This window comes from Lepidochelys kempii, chromosome 1 (assembly GCF_965140265.1).
Source record: "Lepidochelys kempii isolate rLepKem1 chromosome 1, rLepKem1.hap2, whole genome shotgun sequence".
NCBI classification, from domain to species: Eukaryota; Metazoa; Chordata; order Testudines; family Cheloniidae; genus Lepidochelys; species Lepidochelys kempii.
The window spans coordinates 236,391,976-236,416,892 of NC_133256.1; the positions used below are offsets into that span (position 1 = coordinate 236,391,976).

At 40.7% G+C, this 24,917-nt stretch overlaps 1 long non-coding RNA gene across 1 annotated transcript in view; it reads right to left on the reverse strand.

Moving 5' to 3' along the window:
• Nucleotides 1–12,515, reverse strand: part of LOC140906228 (uncharacterized) — a 75,779-nt gene extending 63,264 nt beyond the window's left edge. The window contains exon 1 of the long non-coding RNA XR_012157048.1: nt 12,284–12,515. This is a non-coding gene — a long non-coding RNA (uncharacterized lncRNA). The remainder of the gene's footprint in view (nt 1–12,283) is intronic.
• Nucleotides 12,516–24,917: the final 12,402 nt, after the last annotated feature.

The following is a 24,917-nucleotide window of genomic DNA, read 5'->3' on the forward strand; positions in this document are numbered from 1 at the left end:
GCAACCAAGAGTCAAGATAGCAGGAGGTCAGGATCAGAAGGCAGAAACAGGTAAAAACCAGACCAGACCAGCAGTTCATGGCAGGCTGAAGCCCAGTTGAACAGACAACTTCCTGTTTCTGCCTCTGGCTTGAATAGGGGCTGTGGACCAAAGAGAAGCCTTGGAGCTCTCCCAGTCAGAGTGTAGGGTGGGGCTTGTGTGCCAGTTGGGCTTCAGGGACCCTGCACCAAGCTACTGGGTGAGGATTGGTTAATCAGGATTTCACCCCAGATTAACCTCTAACAATGAATAACTCATAACCTACATCAAAGTTTAACATTGTGTGCCAGGGAATATGTATAAGAAGAAGGAGGGTGTCAATTCTCTCCTCCTGACTGATGCACAGTGTAGAGTGCCTCTGAACAAAATGGAAATGAGTTACTAAAGCCACCCCAAGTGGTGTACTATCTTTACCTTCAAAAAATTCCATTGTGCACCATTGAGACAAATCCTGCTACTGTTTTTTTTCGCAGTATGATGTGATGATATTCATGACACTGATGAAAGACAAAAAGAAAAGGAGTACTTGTGGCACCTTAGAGACTAACCAATTTATTTGAGCATAAGCTTTCATGAGCTACAGCTCACTTCATCGGATGCATACTGTGGAAACCGCAGAAGACATTATATACACAGAGACCATGAAACAATACCTCCTCCCACCCCACTCTCCTGCTGGTAATAGCTTATCTAAAGTGATCACTCTCCTTACAATGTGTATGACAACCAAGCTGGGCCATTTCCAGCACAAATCCAGGTTTTCTCACCCTCCGCCCCTCCACACACAAACTCACTCTCCTGCTGGTAATAGCCCATCCAAAGTGACCACTCTCTTTACAATGTGTATGATAATCAAGGTGGGCCATTTCCAGCACAAATCCATGTTTTCTCACCCTCCACCCCCATACACACACAAACTCACTCTCCTGCTGGTAATAGCTCATCCAAACTGACCACTCTCCTTACAATGTGTATGATAATCAAGGTGGGCCATTTCCAGCATAAATCCAAGTTTAACCAGAACGTCGGGAGGGGGGAGGGAGGGAGGAAAAAACAAGGGGAAATAGGCTACCTTGCATAATGACGTAGCCACTCCCAGTCTCTATTTAAGCCTAAATTAATAGTATCCAATTTGCAAATGAATTCCAATTCAGCAGTTTCTCGCTGGAGTCTGGATTTGAAGATTTTTTGTTTTAAGATAGCGACCTTCATGTCTGTAATTGCATGACCAGAGAGATTGAAGTGTTCTCCGACTGGTTTATGAATGTTATAATTCTTGACATCTGATTTGTGTCCATTTATTCTTTTATGTAGAGACTGTCCAGTTTGACCAATGTACATGGCAGAGGGGCATTGCTGGCACATGATGGCATGTATCACATTGGTGGATGTGCAGGTGAACAAGCCTCTGATAGTGTGGCTGATGTTATTAGGCCCTGTGATGGTGTCCCCTGAATAGATACGTGGGCACAGTTGGCAATGGGCTTTGTTGCAAGGATAGGTTCCTGGGTTAGTGGTTCTGTTGTGTAGTATGTGGTTGTTGGTGAGTATTTGCTTCAGGTTGGGGGGCTGTCTGTAGGCAAGGACTGGCCTGTCTCCCAAGATTTGTGAGAGTGTTGGGTCATCCTTCAGGATAGGTTGTAGGTCCTTAATAATGCGGTGGAGGGGTTTTAGTTGGGGGCTGAAGGTGACGGCTAGTGGCGTTCTGTTATTTTCTTTGTTAGGCCTGTCCTGTAGTAGGTGACTTCTGGGAACTCTTCTGGCTCTATCAATCTGTTTCTTCACTTCCGCAGGTGGGTATTGTAGTTGTAAGAATGCTTGATAGAGATCTTGTAGGTGTTTGTCTCTGTCTGAGGGGTTGGAGCAAATGCGGTTGTATCGCAGAGCTTGGCTGTAGACAATGGATCGTGTGGTGTAGTCAGGGTGAAAGCTGGAGGCATGTAGGTAGGAATAGCGGTCAGTAGGTTTCCGGTATAGGGTGGTGTTTATGAGAGTGGTCACTTTGGATAAGCTATTACCAGCAGGAGAGTGAGTTTGTGTGTGTGGTTTTTGGAAAAAAGGGGGGCGGGGGTGAGAAAACCTGGATTTGTGCTGGAAATGGCCCACCTTGATTATCATACACATTGTAAAGAGAGTGGTCACTTTGGATGGGCTATTACCAGCAGGAGAGTGAGTTTGTGTGTGTGTGTGTGGGGGGGGCAGAGGGTGAGAAAACCTGGATTTGTGCTGGAAATGGCCCAACTTGATTGTCATACACATTGTAAGGAGAGTGATCACTTTAGATAAGCTATTACCAGCAGGAGAGTGGGGTGGGAGGAGGTATTGTTTCATGGTCTCTGGGTATATAATGTCTTCTGCAGTTTCCACAGTATGCATCCGATGAAGTGAGCTGTAGCTCACGAAAGCTTATGCTCAAATAAATTGGTTAGTCTCTAAGGTGCCACAAGTCCTCCTTTTCTTTTTGTGAATACAGACTAACACGGCTGTTACTGATGAAAGACAGTGAGCCCAATTTTCAAACTTGAGTGCCTAACTGGACATCTGAGATTTGTTACCCAGTTTCACATGTGAGTGCTCAGATACATATTTAGAAGAAATAGACTCATACTGAAAACATTCCAAAGTTGTTTAAATTACAACCATCCTCAAAGCTCAGGAAAGTTCAGGTCTGGAGCTTTAGACTTTCCCTCTCTGGAGAGTGCCTATCAGAATGTTTTAACGTAGGCACCGCAGTTTGAAAATTGGAGTAACAGAGCACAACGCAGAAGGGATGCATGAGATGATGCATCTCACCTTCAGCTAGACTCCCCTAGATCTACTTAAAAGCACGGCCATTCTATCCACGTGTGATGAAATCTACAATGGTTTAATTTATGGGCGGAAGAGGTGGAAGAATGTGTGAGAATGTGCAAGTTATAATGGAATGTGGGATACAGGGCCGGCTATACCATTTTTGCCGCCCCAAGCAGGACGTCTGAAGACAGAAGCTGCCACCAAATTGCCGCCGCAGCACAGCCTGCAGAGTGAAGTTGCCGCTGAATTGCCGTCGTGGCAGCCTGAGGAAAGAGGCTGCCACGGAAAGACGAGACACCGCCCTGCCGGCACACGGACTGCCGCCCCTTTCACAGTGCCGCCCCCAAGCACCTGCTTGGAACGCTGGTGCCTGGAGCCGGCCCTGGTGGGATACAGTGACTTATGCCTTCTTCAGGCTCCTCAGCATGTAAATTAGATTGACCTGCAGTCACAGAGTTTGTCTACACTGCAATGTAAGCCCAGGGTTCAATCTCAGGCTCAAGCCTAACCCCCTTTCTGTCTACCCAAAATCATGCTGAATTAGGGTCACAGGACCCCAGGGGGGTTGAGGGTCCTTGCCTGGGTCAAGCTGGGACTCAGGGTTCAAGACTATTGCTTTGCAGCATAGACACAGCCCCACTGGATTCTTGCTTTGAGAGTCCACCAGAAGTATCCCACAATGCCACAGGCCAACTTACTTTGTCTTCTGGAGAGTCAAGTTTGGTGAACAGTCAAGTTTTTCCACACTGCACCATGAACAAAGGGCTAGAGCAACCACATTTTGGGAGGGTGCTAGCAAATCTGGGATATGGTTGGCTGGACTCAGGTTTGTGTACTGCAGCGTGGATGCTAGAGCCCCAGGTTTGGGCCCAGTTAGAAAATTCTTAACTTAGGGTTGACAATCAATGTAGATGCTCACGCCCCAGGTTCTCTAATCCAGAGTCCACAGACTTGAGTTCCACTTACCTTAAGCTTATACTGCAGTGTAGACATACTCATTGAGTCACAGAATTTAAAGTCAGAAGTGACCACCAGACCATCTAATCTGACTTCCTGCATATGACAAGCCACTAAACACCACCCAGTCACACTCACAACAAGCCAACAACCAGAATTAGACCAAAGTATTACAGCCCTCAGGAGACTAAACCATTGTGTGACACAGGCAGAGAACAGGAGGGACCGAGGTGCATTAACACCCGAAGCCCCTCCAATGGCAGGAAAATGATTACATGAGATATATTCTGATGATCCTAGCAAGTGATCCACAGCCCATGCTACAGATGAAGGCAAGACTTACTTACATGTAAGTATAAGGGGTATAAATTAGAGTTGGCCAAAACATTTTTTTGATGGAAATTGGTTTGTCAGCTAACCAAATTTATTTTGCAGAAAGTATTTGCTTTCATTGGAAAACCACCTCAAGTCAAAACTTAACATTTTTTGTTTTTGTTTTCTTATGAAAAGTCAAAACTTACAACTGTTTAAAATCCATTTTTCAAACAGTTCTAGAGTAAATAGCTCTAGGGGTTCTGTCAGAATGTTAGGGAGTCTAAATTCATAGATTCCAAGGCCAGAAGGGACCATTTCATAATTTAATCTGACCTCCTGTACAACACAGGCCACAGAACTTCCCCCAAATAATTCCTAGAGCAGAGCTTTTTAAAAAAATCCACTTTATGTATCACTTCTCAATTTGGCCCACAGTGTCTGGAAATTATTCTTCCCTAAAATTACACTTTTAACTTATGTTAAAAGTTTAACATAAGGCTCCAGTTTGTTTTAGCCAACAGTAAATAGACAACAGAATTGGAAATAGACACGGAAAATATTTCTCCTATTAGGTGTTACTAATTCAGCTTCTACAAAACTCTTTTGTAGGTCCAAATAAAGAAAGCCTGCTCTTTCTTTTGGTGACATCCACTAATCAGGATCTAGTCTGCCTTACCACAGTTACAAGAAATTTATAATTCTTCCTAAGCATTTCCACAGAAACAAATTTCATGTGTGTGGGGGTGGAGGGTGGGAGGGGAATAACCTTGGGAAAACCACAATTATAAACAGCTGCAGCATGCATTAAATGTAATTATGATTGATTCCTATAAATAATTCTTTGTGTAAATTTCCATTTAAACTGGATTTGCTATTTGGGTGCAATGGACAATTCTGCATTAAGTGATTATCTCTTTTTATTATTATTAAAAATACCTATTCTGTTCACATGGGAGGGAAGATTAGGAAAGAAGACTTAATGTACCAACATGAACTGCTGAAAATCATGCTCTCTCACTATGAGTGGCTTCTCATTCTGGCCTCAATGTAAGTGTTTGTGTCTAAACGATAAAGGAGGATTAAAATGAAGGGTGTAGTTAATTCAGGGAAAAGGGCATACCATGCAAAAGTATTGTCAGCAAAACCTCATAATTCTATTTCAACAAAATAGTAAGCATAAAACAACAGATAATATTTGATGAGTCACTATGGCGCAGTTGACTATATTAATAGGACTTGACTTTTGTTCTGTTAAGTGGAGGAAGTGCTGAGCACTGAACAGTTTCTCTTTTTCTAATGCTAACTTAAATGCCTTCTCACTCTTTTTGTTTTTTTAGAATCAACATAAGGTACAGCTGTGATTCTGGCAAACCTGGTCAGGCCCAGAACCACAGGTCAATTCACTTGTATTAGTGTAGATCAAAACAATTGTTAATGTTTATGTGTGTATTCAGATTTAAACTTCACAAAAACTAATAGGTCCTGTGTTTAAACTTCATGAAAACTAATTGGTCGTTACTTGTATTGTTCTTGCTTATCTATTTCTGTTATAATGTAACAACAAACATTTATGTTATGTATACCTTGTAACTAAATTACCCATCAAAGAAATCTTATGAAATGCTAATGAAGGACTTAAGGACTTAAACAGAAAATGCTAATTTCAAAGCAAGTGGCCATTTTGTATATGGTCCAAGGTCAAAAGACTAAATACATTCCTCACTCACTGTTATCAAAGGGAAAGCCCAGGTGGGTAGAGAGATTGCCAGCTTGTTTTCTGTTAGAAGAAGATATAAATATAGGTTCAAAGTAAGATCCGGTCTCTCTGGACTGTTTGGATTCTAGCAGGGCAGAATAACTGAACGAGAAGACAGAGATCCCCAGAGTTATTCTGGGTAGCCCTGAAAGACTTTCAGGAAACTGGCAGCTTATCGTATCATTAGAGTTACAAACTGTGATTTACCTGTTAATATATTTTACCCACTTTAACCCCTCAATAACTTTCATTCTTTTTTTTTATCTAATAAACCTGCAGTTCATTTACTACAGAATTGGCTGCCAGCATCGTCTTTGGTGTAAGATCTGGAGTACCAATTGATCTGGGGTGAGTGAGTGGTATGTTGGGACTGATTGGGAGAAACCTAATGTGGTGTGATTTTAGGTTTGAGTAACCTTTTATCACAAAGTTCAGTTTGTCTGGGTGGTAAGATAGACTGGAGAGTAGGGGACTGACTGTGACTCCATGGTAAGACTGGTATAGTGATCCAAGAGTTCACATTTGTTACTGGGTTGGTGAAATCTAATTATAGAACATACCACCAGTTTGGGGTGTCTGCCCTTGTTTTCTGACAGGCTGCCCTAAAATAGGCACTCATGGTTGTGAGCTATTCCAGACAGTTTGACAACCCCCACATAAAAAAAACCCTTGAATTACTTTTCAGGCTCATTCTGCTCTATCTTTCAGCAAAATTACCAGTAAGTAAATGATCATGTACATTAATTCACTTGACTAATTCAACATCTCAGATTTCATTTTACTGCTGTTTTTAAGGTTTTCTTTCTGTTGACTGTGTATAGCATGCAGCAATAATGATGGCAGAGTACTGATACTTGCCTCTGTGTTTAATGAATGCCTAATTAAAATAGCAAAGAAAATCCTGCCTTCATAAAGGCCAATCCTGCTGCCATTAAAGTCAATTGGAGCTTGACCACACACCAAAATGGGAGAAAGATAGGGCTATAACATATGAGTTGATACTACAAGGTACTGAGGACCCTCTACTCTCACTTGCTTGGTTGTGGGAGGATTAGACATTCAGCAGCACTTTGCATGAGCCCACATGTCAGGAGGGTTGTCTTTAACCCTGTATTTGTTACAGCTTAAAAACCTGTGTGCCCTTGGTTCAGTCCTCCATAGTAATAGTAATATCCAGCTCTGCATTCAGTTTAGCCGAGCTCTTAAACATGTGCTTAAATGTATGCTTCAATGCAACTGAAATCAATGGCACATGCTTATAGTTAAGCACCTGCTTAAGTGCTTTCCTGAATCAGGTCCACAATGTATACATTTCACACACCACCTCATTAATCTCCATTTTAATTAAGATTTCTCCAACTCAGCTATGTAGTTCAAATTTTTAAATGAAACAAATACATGAATAAAACACATTAAATTAGCAAATGCATATTTAGGAATAAAAATAGCTGCTACATATCAGTTTTGTAACACAGAATTAGAAATATAAGAATATACTTTTCTCTTCAATAGCATTACAAATATTTAAATCTTCAATAGAGCTGAAAGCTTATGTAGCATGTTTTATCTATTGATCTCAGAGAGTTTTACAAGCTGGAGCAAGCATTATCATTAGAACTGTGTGAATAACAATTTTGAAAAATAAAAAATAACGTTTTGGATTGAAGCAAAAACATTTTCCCCCAAAATGTTCAGTTTAACATTTCAGATGTATTTAAAAAATCAAATTGAAGGAACTTTTGAAACAAAATGTCACTTGGAAACAAAAAATCAAAAAGATGTGTTTCAACATTTTTGTAATTTTTTAACACAAAGAATTTTGGGAAAATTGTACAAACTTGCATAATAGATTGGTGTCACTGAATCTGCATTTTTCACTGAAAAGAAGTTCAGCTGAAAATTTTCCCCGGCTTTAATTATGAGCCATATTTCTACATATGGGGAAATTGAGGCACAGCTAGATAGGAAAAAATTCAAAATGTACCTAAGTGACTTAGAAGCTTAAATCCCTTTAAAAATTGTACCTAAGTGACCTTCCCAAGTTCACAAAATTTGTCAGTATTACTGGAATAGAACTCAGAATTCGTAATATCTAGACCTTTGATTCAATGTTTCTTTTGAAAAAAATATTTATTTCACACAGAATTGAAAAATTGCTCCGTCTTTTAGCATTAGATGTATTGGCATTTCCTTCTATTACCTAGTTTGTGTGGCTATGCTATTAACAGGTTTCAGAGTAGCAGCCGTGTTAGTCTGTATCCGCAAAAAGAACAGGAGGACTTGTGGCACCTTAGAGACTAACACATTTATTAGAGCATAAGCTTGCGTGGGCTACAGCCCACTTCATTGGATGCTATTAACCTAATTCAGGATCAAATGTTGCCCACTTTACTTGCATAACCTCAGTGAAACTGCTTATGTGCATAAGATGATCATCTGACCCTCCATGTGTATTATTTTTACAGAATGCAGGATGGATAATTAGTATTTCAGAATTTAAAAGCCATTTGGTGAAGAAGAAAAACCTTATTTACACCAAACAAATGTAAAGTGAGTTATATAACAACTCCTCTGCTGCAAGGTCTACATACTATACAAAACACAGGGCACTGCTGTTCAGGCTATACACAATACTGATTGATATGCTTGCATGCCTTTCAACCCAAAACACATAGTTAAAGCAAATTTAACTCCTGGGGCTAAATCTCTCAAGCAGCTTCTAAACTTCAGTACAGTATTATTTTTGCATACTTAACCAGTATTTCGGTATGGAAATCATGTGGAGATACACAGATCAGGTAGATACAGATTCAGAGGTTGTTTTAATCATTTTGACCATAAAAGACATCTCTTTATTTTTTTCCTAATGACTAGATTTCTGGGACATTTTTAAAATGACTAACACGTATTTTTAAATGACTCTGCAATAAATAAATAAATAACCTGTATATTTTCTGCGAAAACTTCCTTACGTCAATCAAGTGAATAAACATTAGCAAGAGAAAAACATATTAAGAGTCATTTTTCCCTTGTTCTACACTGGGTTGCCTCTTTCACACTATATATCAGGAAGAAAGTAATTCACCTCTCAAAACAAAATATTAAACAACAAAATACAACTATGATGTACTTCTGCACAATACAGTCTAATTTCCGTAAAATGTCTGCAGGGTTTTTCACATTCAAATTTCTCTTACTAAAAATGTTTATGGAAATAGGTCATTATGCACATTACTAATAGAAAGCAATTTGTTGCTTTTAAAGGAGCTTTTATATTAATAATAGTGATAAACACATATTTATCAAGTATCCTAAATATAAACAATGTATATGCTGGTGTGCATGGTACCTCCTCACATATATAGCAGAGAAGATTAAATAAGCTAATTATACAGGACCCAATCCTGCTTCCTTTGATGCCAAAGGGAGTGGGACTGGGCTCTGATCCTGTAAATGTATCTAACTCTATGCACCTGAATAGGTTCCTCAGGACTACTCACATGTCTAAGGCTATGTCTACACTACAAAACTTTTAGCGACATGGCTGTGTTGCTACAGCCATGCTGCTAAAAGTCGCACAGTGTAGCTGCTGTTTGTCAGCTCTCCTGCCGACAAAAAACTTCCACCCCAAAAGTGCAACATTTGCGTTGTCGGTAGGAGAATGCTCCTGCCAACAAAGTGCTGTTCACACAATCGCTTAGGCAATTCGGGGGAGGGGGGGCGGGAAAGGGGTCAATTTGCCCAGGGGCCTGGGTGATTTAAAAGGGCCCAGGGACCCCCGGATAGTGCCACAGCCATGGTAGAGGCGGCTGAACCCTGGGCTTAGGGAGGCTAGCCCCTGGCCAGGACCATCCTTGCTGCCCATGGCCCTGTCTCTCCGCGAGAGGCCCACCCCCCTCCTGGCACGGCAGCCAGTCGTCTCGCCCCCCCCCCACCCCGCCCACACACCTCTAGGCTGCTCGAGTGCTGCCAGTCCTGGAACGCCAGGCAGCTGAGCGGGCATCACCCACACACATACACCCCCGGAATGCCGGGAGGGTGAAAGAACGCCAGTAGGGTGAGTGGGTGGCACAGCCCCCCAGCCCTGGAATGCTGGGCAGCTTCCATTAGCCACCCCAGCCCCAATCTGGGGCCCCAGCCATGCGGGGAAGAGCCCCCAGCAGAACAGCCCGGGAAGTAGAAAGGGGCCTGGGTGTGAAGCATGGGCAGGGCCATGCAAAGCTGTTGGGGGGCACAGCCTCCCCCTGCCTTCCATACCTGCCACCCATGTGGGGTGGTACCAGCGGTGGTGAAGGTAGCCAGGCAGGCATGTGGAAGCCCTGGCCATGCCGGCAGAGTGTGCCCAGCAGTGCAGCTGGCAGCAGCTTGCTGCGTACCAGCCAGTGCAGGTGCAGCACCACCCAAAAACCTGAGCCATCCCTTTCTAGGGGACCCATTGACTGTTCTTCCTGGGTCCTGGAATTGCTCTCGGCAGGCCCGCTGGCGCTTGGCATCGGCAAAACTTTTGTCTTTCGGGGGGGTGGGGGGTGTTTGTTTTTTTTTTAACACCTCTGAAAGACAAAAGTTTTGTCATTCCAATGCCAGTGTAGATATAGCCTAAGTGTTGATGGGGTTAGGACTGTGGTTTCTGTTTTCAAAAGAGACTGAGAGCTTGTCTCTCTCACCAACAGAAGTTGCTCCAATAAAATATATTACCTCATCCATTGTGTCTCTCAGGAATAATAAAACAGATCATTTAGGGCCTGAACCCGAGCAGCCCTGCTTAGCTTCAGCAGGGCCCTGTGCAGGGGCATGGGCCTACGCATGCGGAGCTGCTTTCTTTATCCGAGCTTTAGAGTTCAATCCAGCAATCCCTTACTCTATGAGAAGCCCTTTGTTCACGGAAGCAGTCCCATAGAAGTGAATGGGGAATGAGAACTACTTGTGTGAGTAAAGTTGACAGGATCAGGCTTTTAGATTGCAACCCTCCCCCCCCCGTTGTTGTTTTTTTTTTTTTGTTAACAATGCAGAGCCCACTGTCAGCACTTAGCAATAAATAATAATAATAATAATGATGATGACTGATTTACCAGTAACTTAAATTCCAAGTAACTAAAGGGGTGCAGAGTGGCAGTTATTCTGAATACTACATGGCAGCTATTTGAAGCAGTAAAATGCCAGATTTAAAATGTTAGGTTTACTAAAAGACATCACAAAGTACGTTTATACAATAGACAGAATCAATTCTCCTAAAAGCCACACTTAACCACCACATTAGACCACCTAGAATGTGCAAATAAAATGAGCTGGTTTAGAAAGATGCGTGGATTTGTGCAGTCTCTTGCTCAGTTGTCAGTAAAGCTGAAGAAAATGTAAAACATCTATCCAATTATTTCAGTTAATATACAAGCATTAGGCATTCAAATTCCTAATTAAGAGACAACATGCCCTGTCAGGCATCTGCATGGGCTACTGAACATTGCCTAGATTGTTCCATAATTATCCCAGCTTAATAGCTCTAAAAATGTAAGCAATGTGCATCCATTGAGGAAATGCACCACTTATCACATGAGAGGGAACAGTACACAGAACATACTCTGCTGACATGTATTTGCACTGCAGGTTTTTAGTGGAACATGGTTTAATCAACAGAGAGCAGCCTCAGCCTGGTGGCTGACTATCTACAGGCAAAAAGGAAATGTAGCCTAGATATCAAAATATATTTCTATGACACAGAGTCAAGCACACACAACTCAATTGTCGGGAGTGCTCCATTTCAGATTCAAGCATCAATTAAGCACTGAAGATAGGAGAAAACATTATGTGTGAATATATTTTTGGATCTATTTCAATATGGTATGTTTCAAACCTCATTTGTTTTTGTTTTTAAAAATATGCTACAGTCTGGTCATGTTGTCACGGAAACTGATTTTTGCCATCATCTGTGATTGCTGTACTTTCAATATCATTTCTTTCTTTTCAGAGTTGATGACTCTGTGTGAACTGAACAGAGCTGTCCATGAACACTGATGTCATGGAATCTAGATGTTTACTCCTCAAGCTTTATCTGGTAAGGCTGATCAAAAAAAGGAAGTATTTTCTGCCCAGAATTTTGAAAGAAACCAAAAATACGTATTTTGTTACAACATTTTTCATGGATCTATTTTTCTTTTTTGAGAAAAATGAATTTTGGTTCATTTCAAAACATCATGAAATAGTTTAAATGTTGAGGGTTTTCCACCACTTCCCCCCTTCAGAGGAGCAGAATAAAGGAAGAGAAGGGAGAGGTAGAAAGACAAAAACCCTGATACTGAAAACCTGCCCCAAAATTGTTTTTTTAATTGAATAACTGTAATGTTGAGCAAACAAGAATTCCCTGCAAACATTTGTGTTTTGGTTGAAAAGCCATTTTTCATTGCAAAAATTATTTATTTGTTTACTTACTAGTTCTGTTGCCTGGTACACAAACGAAACAGCTTGGTAGAAATGCTGGTTGCAGGAGAACAGCTTGGAGTCCAAAGAACTTCTGCATTCCTATCCTGTGGCTGTAGATGAGGCAAAGAAACAGGCCAAGGTATCTGAGATCCCTTGAGAAGATTTGAGGTTTTTTGGGCTGCTGTATCGTCAGCACAATTGGCTGGAAAATAAGGAGAAAAAAATTACAAAAATATTTCAATTTCCCCCCATTTTTCTTCTAAATAAAACTTCGATGATGCTGAGGATATTTGCACATCTCCTTTTTATGAACCCCAGATTCTTCAAATTCATTATTTTCCCTAGGGAATCATTTCCAAATGGCACAAGTTAGAGTAGCCTCAAGATAGACATTCAGGCCTGGGATACAGCCTGGGCTCTGAACCCTGCTCTCCCACTGCCGGTGTTCAGAGCCTAGGGCCCAGTCCAAGCAGGAACATCTACACTGCTATTTTTAAACTTGTAGCGCAAGCCCCATGAGTCTGAATTAGTTGACCTGGGATCTGAGACACTGCCGCAGATCTTTTTTTCCCTTGTAGACGTACCCAAATTTAGGAATACATGCCCAATAAAAAGACGCGTGCTCCGAAGTTACTTGGGCACTTTTGAAAATCCCACCCAACGTCTAGAATTATTTTTTAAAAATGACTAAATATTCTTTTTTTTTAAAGGAGGAATTTCTCCCATCCCTCCAGATAATACTAGTGCAGGATTAGACTTTGGGTTCCCTGGCCTTCCTTCCTTTAAGCAATGACGAGAGATACGCTATGTCACAGCGAGCCTGCTTGCTATGGTTCAGTGACAGACTTGGAGCAGTCCTGTGATACAGCAACAGTAACCACAACAGTCCCAGGGCTTTCCCACTTAGACAAATAGTTAAACTCTTAATGGCAAAGCCACAGGACTGTCCTCATTTGAGCCGTAGGATCAGTGGACTGCTTCATGGACAGTGCTCTAATTGCTCATTAATATTGAAGACTAGGGTAATTACTCTAGCAAAATCCCATGGCACTTACTTTTTGCCAATTTTTCTCTTCTGGTTCGTAATAGAGAAGTGGCCTCTCAGCCGCAAGAGGCACACCATGAACCGGGAGAGCGAGCACTCTGCCTGGCAGAAAAAGCATTCCACAATTTCTCTCAGGCAAGCCCATGAAAGGAGAGGGGGAAAACCCACTGTACACAACATGCAACTTTCCAATGTATACATTAAACCCTGTTTACCCCTGCAAAATGTGTAACTGAGCAAAAACTAAACTCAATGAGCAAAGGCAGCAGAGTCCTGGACTTTAATTTTCACATGAAAAATATGTATAATCAGTTACCTCACTTTCCAATTACACATATCTAGTTTTTGTAATAATTTGTCAACTATGCTAATTAGGCTGCCACTTGCCTCATTGAAAACAACAAAAACAAAAATAACTTTCCCCCTAAACCTACTAAATAACAATATGTAAATCCTCCAAATTGTCCATAAGAGAGAGTGCCAAGGCCAGAGGTAGGAAAAAAGTGTTTCAGAAAGAACCTGAAATTAGAGTCTTTTTTATCTCCGGTCTAGGCCCTGATCCAGCAAAGCACTTAAGCGTGTTAAGAGCTCCATTCATTTCTATAGGACAACTCACATGGTTAAGTGCTTGGGTAGATCAGTACTCTAGAGTACATAATACAATGATTTGTACTTTACAAATGCTACAGCTAGAGAGATGTTATAGGCCTCAGTCTTGTAAAGACTTATGCATGTGAGTAGGCCAACTGAATTCAGTGGAACTACTCGTGTGTATATTCAGTTCTGTGTAAATCTCTACAAGATTGAAGCTATAACAAAAGACCCTACAGGACCAAGTCACACCCACCACAATCTTGTGTTACCCATATTCTGCAACTTTTGTTAAAAAAAAGTAGGAAAAAATAACACTTTATTTTATTTTAAAAGGTACAATAGTACATTTGATCATAACTCAACCAGCCAAGACCCAAATGTGGGATGCAACATGTAACAAAGATCCAAAGTGAAGAACTCACAAAAAAGCATTTATACAGGAAACTGAACATGCTGTGAGATTCATTCCCTTAGCATAAACAAGTTTCCATAACCTCTGTTCCACAAGTCTTAATTTCTACTACAAAAGGTTTTTAAGAAATAAAAGTGAAAGGGAAGAGTTTTATGTGGAATGTGGGTAACCTTGGAACTAAAATGAGTAACATCACTCAAAATGAGGATCATTTGATAGAAATGACATTGATCCTGAAAAATGCAGAATATCACAGCTGACATTTAAGTATTTCTCTACATTATATTGTTAACTGAGTACATAGTCCAAAGAGGAAGAGTTTTTTTTAAACAAAAGATTATTTAGATTCTTATTTGAATCCAAGTAAACCCCAGTTTTATGAAGATCTCAGGAGATGCCCCAAACTTTAATCAAATCAGGCATTCACAAGATGAAGGGAAATAGCACAATACTCTATCATCAAACAGGCAGACTCAGACTCTTTTGGGTTTAAAAAAGTTTTGTAAAATTAGACTTCATCCAAAGGGGGGTGTTTACCTATATTGCTGTTTTGAAACACAAGGCTTGGCTTGTTAAACACTCACATGTACTGACTCAGCATTTACAAAACCGTGTGCCCTTAAGTAGAGTGAGAGGTATTTCTTATAATGAGTAATTCTGTCATGAAACACAGGAGTATAAATCAATTTATTAGAGATCATCTGCATGTATAACTGTGAAAAGGACCTCAGGGCAAAAATACAAGGCTGCTGTAATTTCTACTTTGGGAAACGGTATATAAAATATCTTCAGGCATCATAAATTTAGATGGCTTACTGGAAAACATTGATAATTTTCCCAGCACAGGGGTTGGAGTTGTAAAAAAAAAAATCTCGCTAGGCAATTTTCATATATTTCCAAAAATGTGTCTGTTTCTGGTAAACATAATGCCTGTTAGGTTTGGTAAAAAAAATAAGGAAGAAAAGAAATAATTTGTCTTTTTTTTCAACCCATGCCCCAATGCAGTGGCTGCTCTACACAAAAGGACGTTATAGACACCCCTCATTCCATGCCCTCATGTCCCAGGTTTGTGTGTTTTGCTGAATTGAGGCCCTACTCAGCACATTATTCTCACTGAATATGGTTGATACACATGCCTTGTAATCTAACACATTTTACATTACCCACCCCGCCCCTATGACTCAATAACTTGCTCATTTTTCACTAGAGTCCTTTAAAAAGTATTGACTATGAGCCCATCTCTCAAAAGCTATGCACTGCTAGATACAGAGCTACTTCCTGGCCTTCCCCATCAGCTCCCATTTGCTTGTGACAGGAAATCATGTATATCTTCCCCCTGCAGGCAAGGGCAGTTTATATCTCATGGCGGTGGTATGCTGCATATACAATGGGGTCCTTACCTCAGCTGGCATCTACTTGCGACTGTAATACGAATAATTAATAGTTATATTCTGTGTAATTTGTAGATGTAAATAAGTATGTCTTACTAAGTATGGCCACTCTATAGTTTAGATATACATGATAATATTGAGATATTGAGAATTTATACAGCACCAACCACTGTGCTATGTGCATGCAAAATTATGTTAAAATATTTAGTTTGCCTGAAAACATCAAGAAGCCAGAAAATAGGGAGTTAATTCTCAAACTCCGTCTTTTATGCATCCTGTTGTGTCTCAGTATTGCAGAGGTCTGTTAACAGTGGGAGATTTTTTTTTATGGTGAATGTGCTACAATCAAGAAGCACCCTGGGACATGTTAAGGATCACATTTTAGCCTTAAGTCTAAATTTTCTTTGCTTTTCCTAGTTTAAATCTAATACCATTTTAACACCAGAGTTTTTTATGGGAAACTATTTCCTTTGATTTTTAATTGGGTATATATAGTGATGCAAGTGTGTGTGTGTGTGTATACACACGCACACAGCAAAACATATATATATATATATATATATATATATATATATATATATATATATATATATATATATGCCTGCTTGAACTGCATCGCTATATTAAAAGTTGACGTTGGCTCTTCTAAATACATAATGAGAGAATTTTAAAACACCCTTGTTCTTTACTGAAATCACCGAAACAGATTTTTCTGGGAATAACTCTGAAAACAGAACTTGTTTCCAGCAAACTAAGGCCCTGGTACTACAAGGAATTCCATGCAGGCAGGGCCTTGTGCCTGCTTGGAACTGTGTGGATCATGGTCCAAACATATATGGGCCAACTTATTCCATCATCAATAGCTCCTGAAAGGATTCTTCCAGAATGAAATTTGTGAGAGTGATAGAAAGTATCAGTTCAATCAGCATGTATCAGTTCAATCAGTAACCTGCAACGTTATAATCAGATGTATTAGTTAGAAGATAGATACAATGGAGTCACACGTTGGTCATGAACTTACCATTGTCTAATGCAGTGATGTGAACAAAGGAAAGTCTTGTGGTTAAAGTACAGATCTAGGACTCAGGAGACCTTGAGGAAGAATCCTGAGTCTATTGAAGTTAGTGGAATGATTTCAACCCAAGGGTCTATTTCTGGCCATGCCCCATTTTCTCCATCTGAAAAATAGTTTGTTAATTCACTACCTCAGAGGACATATACTGAGGTCTAGATCTTCAACTAGTTTACATTCATCGACTTAAATCTTTAATGTTTGTAAAGTGCTTTGAGGTCATAGAATAGAAAGTGCAATAGGAAAAAGAAAAAAATAATTATATGCTCAGCCTTACAGACAAAGTTGTTGACGTTTGTTTATATGGTAAATCTGATACCATATAATCAGTATATAGCAATGAGATCTAAATATCATTTTTATTGACCAAAGACTGATGCACTGTAGATAAACAGTGTTACTAGTCAAATTTTATTTTGCTTCTGTATGTCACGGAAAGACATGTGCTTTCCTCTATTACAGCATATATTATTTAAATATGTAAGTGTTCATTGCATAAGACTGGTTTCAGAGTAGCAGCCGTGTTAGTCTGTATCCGCAAAAAGAAAAGGAGTACTTGTGCCTCCTTAGAGACTAACAAATTTATTTGAGCATAAGCTTTTGTGAGCTACAGCTCTCTTCATTGGATGCATAAGACTGTTTCTCTTATAATATATAGGTGTCACATTAACATCATGCATGAGCGATACAGCAAAACATACATTGAAAATGCTTGCTGGATATTTTCAAGTACAACTGTGAGAGGTGAACCCCCATAAAACAAACTGAAGAACAAATTTTTATATTTTCTCTTCTGTTTTTAAGCAAGACTTTAAAATAATGTTTGCATAAGTCAATGGAGGAATTCGAGCAGGTCAATCAAGGGAGCCGTAGGAAAACAAAACACATAACCCAATATTCAGCACTTCAGCAGAGGAAAATGTGGTCATGCTGGGTATAATAGCACAAAGGTCCCTGTTTGTAATTAAGGTGAAGCTACCCTCTTGGGTCCTCCAGCAATCCTCTGGCCTGATCTGTTGAACTATGTACTGCATGTGTATAGAACTTCTGATAATATCAATTGAGACATTACATGATTGTACATGGAGCAAGAGCCAAATATCAGAGTCAATACCCTGAGAGGAGAACTTCATTTTGCACTTGTATCCCAGAAAAATCAGGCCAATTGCTATTTCTTTTTATACTTTGTTTTTAAAGAAGTAGCAGTTGTACTTTATTAAGGTATTTTGAAGGATTAATAGATGTTTTAATAAATTGCTAATCAATTGTTAGATACTGCTACATCACAATAGGTTGTTTAGAAGAACCTGGCTTATAACCCTCTGTAGAAACGTCTACTGATGTGTTTATCTGTGACACATACTTCTCACGTCTGCAACATCCTTATTAGAGCTGTGCAAGCAATGGATTTTTTAGCTGCTGACTGTTCAGGGGAAAAAAAATGTTTTGGGTGAAATTGAAAACAAGATTTTTGACAAATCAAAAAGTTGAAAAAATTCTGCATTATGTCAGTTGCTAAATGTTTCACTTCAATTTTGACCATTTAAAAAGATTGATTGTTTTAGATTTAATAAAACTGAAGGAAGTAAGTTGTTTGGAACTGCAAAATCAAAATGTTAAAAATGAAACATTTCAACTCTTTGGAATTTTTTTTTTATTCAATTTGACATGAACAGTTCAACAAAACTAGACTAAATTTGTGAAATGTTTCAGTATCACTGAATCTACATTTTTTTGGTGAAAAATTTTGGCTGAAAGATTAGGCCTATCACTAATCCTTACAACATCCATTAAACATTTATTAACCCTTTGTAAATGAGACCAGAATGTAAAGTGTGACCCAAATATCTTTAGTATTTTCATGCAGGTGAGCACCCGATATCTTAAAAAAATCACACTTATTCTATGGATAGGCTTGGCAGAATTCAGGGTTTTTTTTAAATATGTTGACAAATAATATCAATGTTTGTTTTAAAGAATTTTTCACTATATACATTTTCACAGTTTTGTGAAATTATGGGTGGGTCAGCCAATAATTATTTAATGACAATAAATGTTGAGATTCAAAAAGTTAAAGCTTTATAAACTTTAAAACACAAATTGTCAATATCATATGTCAATACGTACTAAGTAAATATCCGCCGCTAAAGCTAGCATTACAATACACTTTATACACTTTAAGGTAGGGCAATAATAAGTTCTCAAGCAGCATTTTTCTTACTTTGCCTATTTGTAAATTTTGATGATTATCAATGGAAGTATGTTTTCAACGGTTTGTGTGTGTACAGTGAAATCAACATTTACTGCTAAAAATATAGTCCTCCCAAGCCTGTCTATATGGATTTCCAACCCTGAAGGTGGAACACCATTGAACAACACTGGATTTTCTTTAAGAGTCCCTTCCTTCAGGAACAATGACATTTGAAAGCTCATGGTTCCACTCTTCCCCACAAAGTGCATCCAACTCTAATTTGAGCTTCCCCCGTGATTCTACAATATGCCATTATTCCACAAAAGCTTAAATGCTTCTGAAGTTGGCAAATTTTGTCCTGAATTAAGAGGGTTAAAAAGGCTTGGTTTTACAGGACAGGATATGGGCATGGCTTTCAGCAAGCCTAGACTGGGGCTGGAACGGGTTTCCCATTAGCCCATACCTGACAGTATTAATCTACCCATTATAGCTGAAAGTGCCAGCGACTGGGACATGGGGGTCAGAGCTGGAGTCAGTTACCAGGAATCAGAGCCCAGGAATCAGAGTCGGAGGCCAGACGCCAGAACCAAGGGTCAGAGCCAAAGTCAGGAAATGGAGCGAGAGTCAGAACTGGGCTTCCTGGAGTGAGGCAAGGCTGGGTCCAACGCTGTAACAAGGCAGGAGCTATTGCAGCTATAGGTAAATGCTTTGAACAGCCATTGAACTGTTGAGCCATTGCTGCTGCTTGCTGCTGCCTCTTCCAAGCAATCAGGCAGTGTAGCCTCTTATACAGCCCCCTATATGACAGCTGTGCTCATTAAGTTGTCTGGAGCCGGGCTCTGCTGCAGGGGCTGCCTTCAAATTGGATCTGTTTCCGGCCCTCATTCCTGACACAGTACAGAGGGACTGGGAAGAATATTTCCTGATCCTGATGCTACTAAGCTTAGGTGTGATCGAGACAAGAAACTCTGTCCTGAAAGGATTCTTCCTTAGCTTGAGGTGGCACCAAGTCTTCTTCTCCCTGAAAAGGAAAAAGCAGACAACTAAATATGTTGCGGGCACCCAGAGACAACTGGCTGGGCCATGGATGAGGGAGGATCAGGAGACAGTTCTCCACTTCTCCCTGTAAGGGAAAGGAGACGGGTCAAGAAGGGATTTCTCCCACCTTTCCTATGACAATCAAAGGAGTTCTTTCTCTGCATGGGAAGTTACCTACATGGGAGGTGTAGGGGGAGTGTGTATGTATGGGGTGTTTTCCCCCCTCCTCACCAGTTCAGAAGAATGGAAAGGGGAAAGGAAAAATATCCACAGAGGCCAGGGAAAGGGTGCTTGTAGAGCTATAGGAGAATGTGTTTTTCTCTTGCCTTCCCTGTTTAGCAGGGAGGAAGATGATATGGTGCAGCCCAGTAGTGGAAGTAGGAAATGACAAGAAGAAGCTGGGAGAGAGGTAGGTCATGAATCATGGTTACTCCATGGTCCCTTTTCACCATCACACAACCACTCCTAAAATTAATAGCTCCCATTACCTTCCCTTCCAGACACAGAGCCAGCTCTGCACTACCCCTGCAGAAGCCCTCCCCTGCACAGCAGGAGCTGTTCCAGGGTGGGTTGCAGGAGGGAGGGAATGTATCGAAGGAGTCCAGAGGTGCGTTTGGGGTGGCTCTGTCCCCTGTCTATGGAAGGCCCATAGGAACAATGGCAGCTGGGACGCAACTTGCGAACTGGCCCCTGGTAGCTCTGGAATCAGGGCAAACCACCTCTCCTCTGCCCCAGTGCTGGCCCTAACGCAGGTGCAGGGATGAATTGGGCCTATTGTATCTATCGCATGGACCCCTGCTGCTGTGCGCCGTGACAGTCCATAAGTGACATTTTCCCAGGGCTTCAATAGAATATGAAACTCGGATGGGTGGAGAGTGTTCTTAATATCCAACTAAGATGCTCAGGGGGAGTGGTGTTGAAATTAAGCAAAACTCATCTGCAGTTATTGTTAAATTATTAAATTTCACTACACTAATCCACAGTTTTGTATGTGTGTGAGAGGCTGGAAATATTCATTAAAATAGGATAATGTTTAAAATTCCAGTACATTACCATTGACATTTTGCCTTCCAAACAGTCTCAGGTAATGAAGGTCAATACAAGCAAACATTCTGTCTATGGACCTTTGTTAGAGGTTTACTGTGCTTGGACTTCACAGCAGGGGACTGTCAGACAGAGTGTTTTCCTCTGTGCTGCTTCTCTGTAAATACTAGCTGCAGCTGGCTCCAGCATATGGTATAGTATGAAGATAATTTTTGGGGTCCACTGTCTCAATCACTATTTAGTGATTAATTACTGCAGGCTGGTGTCAGGGTGAGACATTCAAGGCTTTGGGCAAAAGTCTTAACTATAAAAAATGACAGCAGGCAGAGTTTTGCCAAAAGAATAACTTTTCACCACTAGTTCAGATGATTCATGCTGCTTTTTGATCCATTTGTAAACAATAAAATGGGAAAAGAGAAAATTGATCAAATAGTAAATGCCAACAATAAAACGGATGGTGCTCACAGACAGGATTGTAAGGTGTGTGATCAGACCACAGATCATGGCAATAATGAGGTCTGTAGGAACCCAGTAGTGACTTCTGTGCTAACTTCCATCTGAGACTCTCAAAGCTCAACAAGCATTAATGAATTAAGCCTCAGAGCAATGTGGTGAGGAAAGTAAATATCATCCCTATATTACAGATGGGGAACAAAGGCTCAGGGAGTCTGTGACTCACCCAAGGCAATACAGGGAGTCTGCTTCAGAGTGAGGAATAGAATCCAGAAGTCCTCCGGTCTTAGGCCCGGACCTGGTGTCCACTCTATCTGCTCCTCTACATCTCGCCCTCTCAGGATTCCTTCTGCTTAAGGTGAATCCCTGAGTTGTGTATAGTCATGTCCTTTGCAGCATCTGGTGTAGAGGATGCCAGGGAACAGAAGACATAGTCAAGGCACCATTATGCTCATGTTAACAAAGCAGCCCTTTGGGTGCATTGGCAGTCGGACGTATGTTAAAGCAGCCTGACTATGGCTTACACTGGTGGCAAGACTAGTTTCCAGATGGCCTTAATATCAGAGGAATGTAAAGATGGTATAAAGCTATCTTTGCCTCCCTGTGCACTCCTAGACTGAGCACAACTCAGCCAGACCACAGAATTTGGGTCCCAGCACTTTAACATCATGATCATCCATCCTCCCTCCATTTACAGGATATCAACTTTAAGCTGACATAACTAAAGCATAATGGATCAAAGCTGTTAATAGAGGCTTGCGTTTGATGTTTGTATTTTAGAGATCTTAAAAAGTCCATTTCAGTATTATTTGTGTGTCAAAACTGCAAATAATCAATTTTTTTTAAATAAAATATTTGTTAGCCTCCACCAACAAAAGGAAGAATTAACATTTCACTTCTGTTGTGTATTGTTGTAAATTACAAATGACTGGCCTGAGTCCCCATTGCCCTGCACATTGGGTAGTCTTTTATACAAGCACAAAATAGCTGTAAGATACCATTCTTATTTAGTATAATTTTACACCCAGTTTTCACTGGTGTAAATGACTATACAAAGTACAGAGCAGCAGAGAGTCAGACCCTCCACCTCTAAATTCCTCTACCTTGCATGAAATAGGAAGAGCATTCACTTTTAAAATGGGATACTCCACCTTATGCAACATGGAGCTTTGTCTTATCGTCGCCTGATCTCAGCAGAACTCAAAATGGCCTCATCTTCTGGCACAGGAATATAGAGCTGGTTGGAAACTAGGAAGTATTTTCCATGAAAATTTTGAAACATTCAAATTTGTTCATATTGTGTGGAAATTTTCTGCATTTTCAAAGAAAAACTGAACACCAAAAGATTTTCGTGTGTTGAAAACAGAAAAGGTTTCAGCTTCCAGAAATAAATTGGTTTTTAATATTTTTGTTAAAATTAATAAATTAGAAAACCGAAAGAAACAAAAACATTTCTGTAAAAATTTTTCTTTTGAAAAAAACACCACTTTTCTTCAATTTTGTTTTTCACCAGCTCTAGTGGAATTTATTGTCCCATGAAAGCATTTTGTTATTGTAAATTAAATATCTTTTTTAGAAGTCAGTGGCTAAACAAAATTATTTTTCTCCAGTTTGTGTATTATACGGTATGCAAAGGATTTATCTGACGATAAAAAAAACTAAGCTTTATTTTGTATACTATCTTTAATTCTTTTATGTTTATAGGAAGAGAATGCTGCTAAGTGAGAAACGGTAGAGAATTAATAGGCAGCTTACCCAGCTTGTGCAAGTGGCAATAAATGCAACATTGTTCGCCAGTTTACAAGGGCTTGTCTACATGGGGACACTCAGGAGAGTTATTCCAAATTAACTAAAGGGGTGAATTTAAAGTGGATTAGTTAAACTGCATTAAATCCTTAAGCAGACACACTCATTCAGAAATAAAATGGCCTAGATTTGGTTTAGTGTAATTCACTTTTGTGATTCTTTCCTGTGATTGGTGAACCAAAAGAGGTTTAAAGAATCTGAATGAATAATCACCCAGAACTTTGGATGCTTATTCAAACCTTATCCAAACCTCTTAATTGCATAAAAAGGGCTATATTCTTTCTTCACACTCATGCAGTGTCACTGAATTTAAATGTGGTGGCTTGGATAGAATTCATCACAGTTTGGAATTAGGATTTTTGGTCTTTCCTTCTTCCAGCTGGGCTGGAAATACCATGAGAACAACTCCTCCCGTCCATCTCTCTTCGGTTTCATCCTAGGGTTGCCAACTTTCTAATCGCAGAAAACCAAACACACTTGCCCCGCCCTACCCCTTCCCCACTCCTTCTCTGAGGCCCCAACCCCGCTCACTCCATCCCCCATCCCTCTGTCGCTCTCCCTCACTCACTCATTTTCACTGGGGATTGGGGTGCGGGAAGGGGCTCCTGGATGCTGCAGGGGATTGGGATGTGGGAAGGGGTGAAGGCCCTGGCTGGGAGTGTGGGCTCTGGGATAAGGGTTTTGGGATGCAGGAGGGGGCTCTGGGCTGCAGCTGAGGGGTTTAGAGTTAGGTGGGGAGGGCTCCAGCTGGGGTGCGGGCTCTGGGGTGGGGATGGGGATGAGATGTTTGGGTGCAGGAGGGGGCCAAGCTGGGGCAGAGGGTTGGAGTTCGGGGGGTGGGGGGAGTGAGGGCTCTGGCTGGGGGGGTGGGATTTGGGGTAGAGCCAGGGATGAGGGCTTTGGGATGCAAGAGGGGTTGAGGGGTGCAGGCTTCGGTTTACCTCAGGTGGCTCCTGGGAAGGCCAGCATGTCCCTCTGGCTCTGCGCACTGCCCCCACCCACAGGCACTGCCCCCGTAGCTCTCTTTGGCCAGGGTTCCTGGCCAATGGGAGCTGCAGAGCCATGTAGGGAGGGACATGTTGTTTCCATGAGCTGTGCGGAGCCAGATAGGGAGCCTGCCTGCACCACCAACTGGACTTTTAACAGCTCAGTCAGCAGTGCTGACCATAACTGCCAGGGTCCCTTTTGGAGTGGGTATTCCCATTGAAAACTGGACATCTGGCAACCCTATTTCATCCAGGAAAAAGAAAGAGCCAGTACTTGTGGATAATAAAAAAATAAATAATAATAATAAGAATCCAAACTTTCTGAAAATCCCAGAAAGGCTGAGTTTGAGATGAAGGCTCAGGTCAATTTTTATTTTACCCCAAACAAGTTTGCCCATTTCTAATTCTAACATTAGAAATAATATGCAATAAAAGCAGTATCTAGAAACCAACTGCCATTATTTTTTTCTTCAATATTTTAAAATCTGTTCAGAAGACTGAAAAAAAGTATGCCCAAGAAGAAATTGTAAGGTCTAAATATTTTCATTAAGTACAATCAAAAACAATTAAAGGGCTCAATTTGAAAACCTGGGCAAATAAAAGCTAAGTGC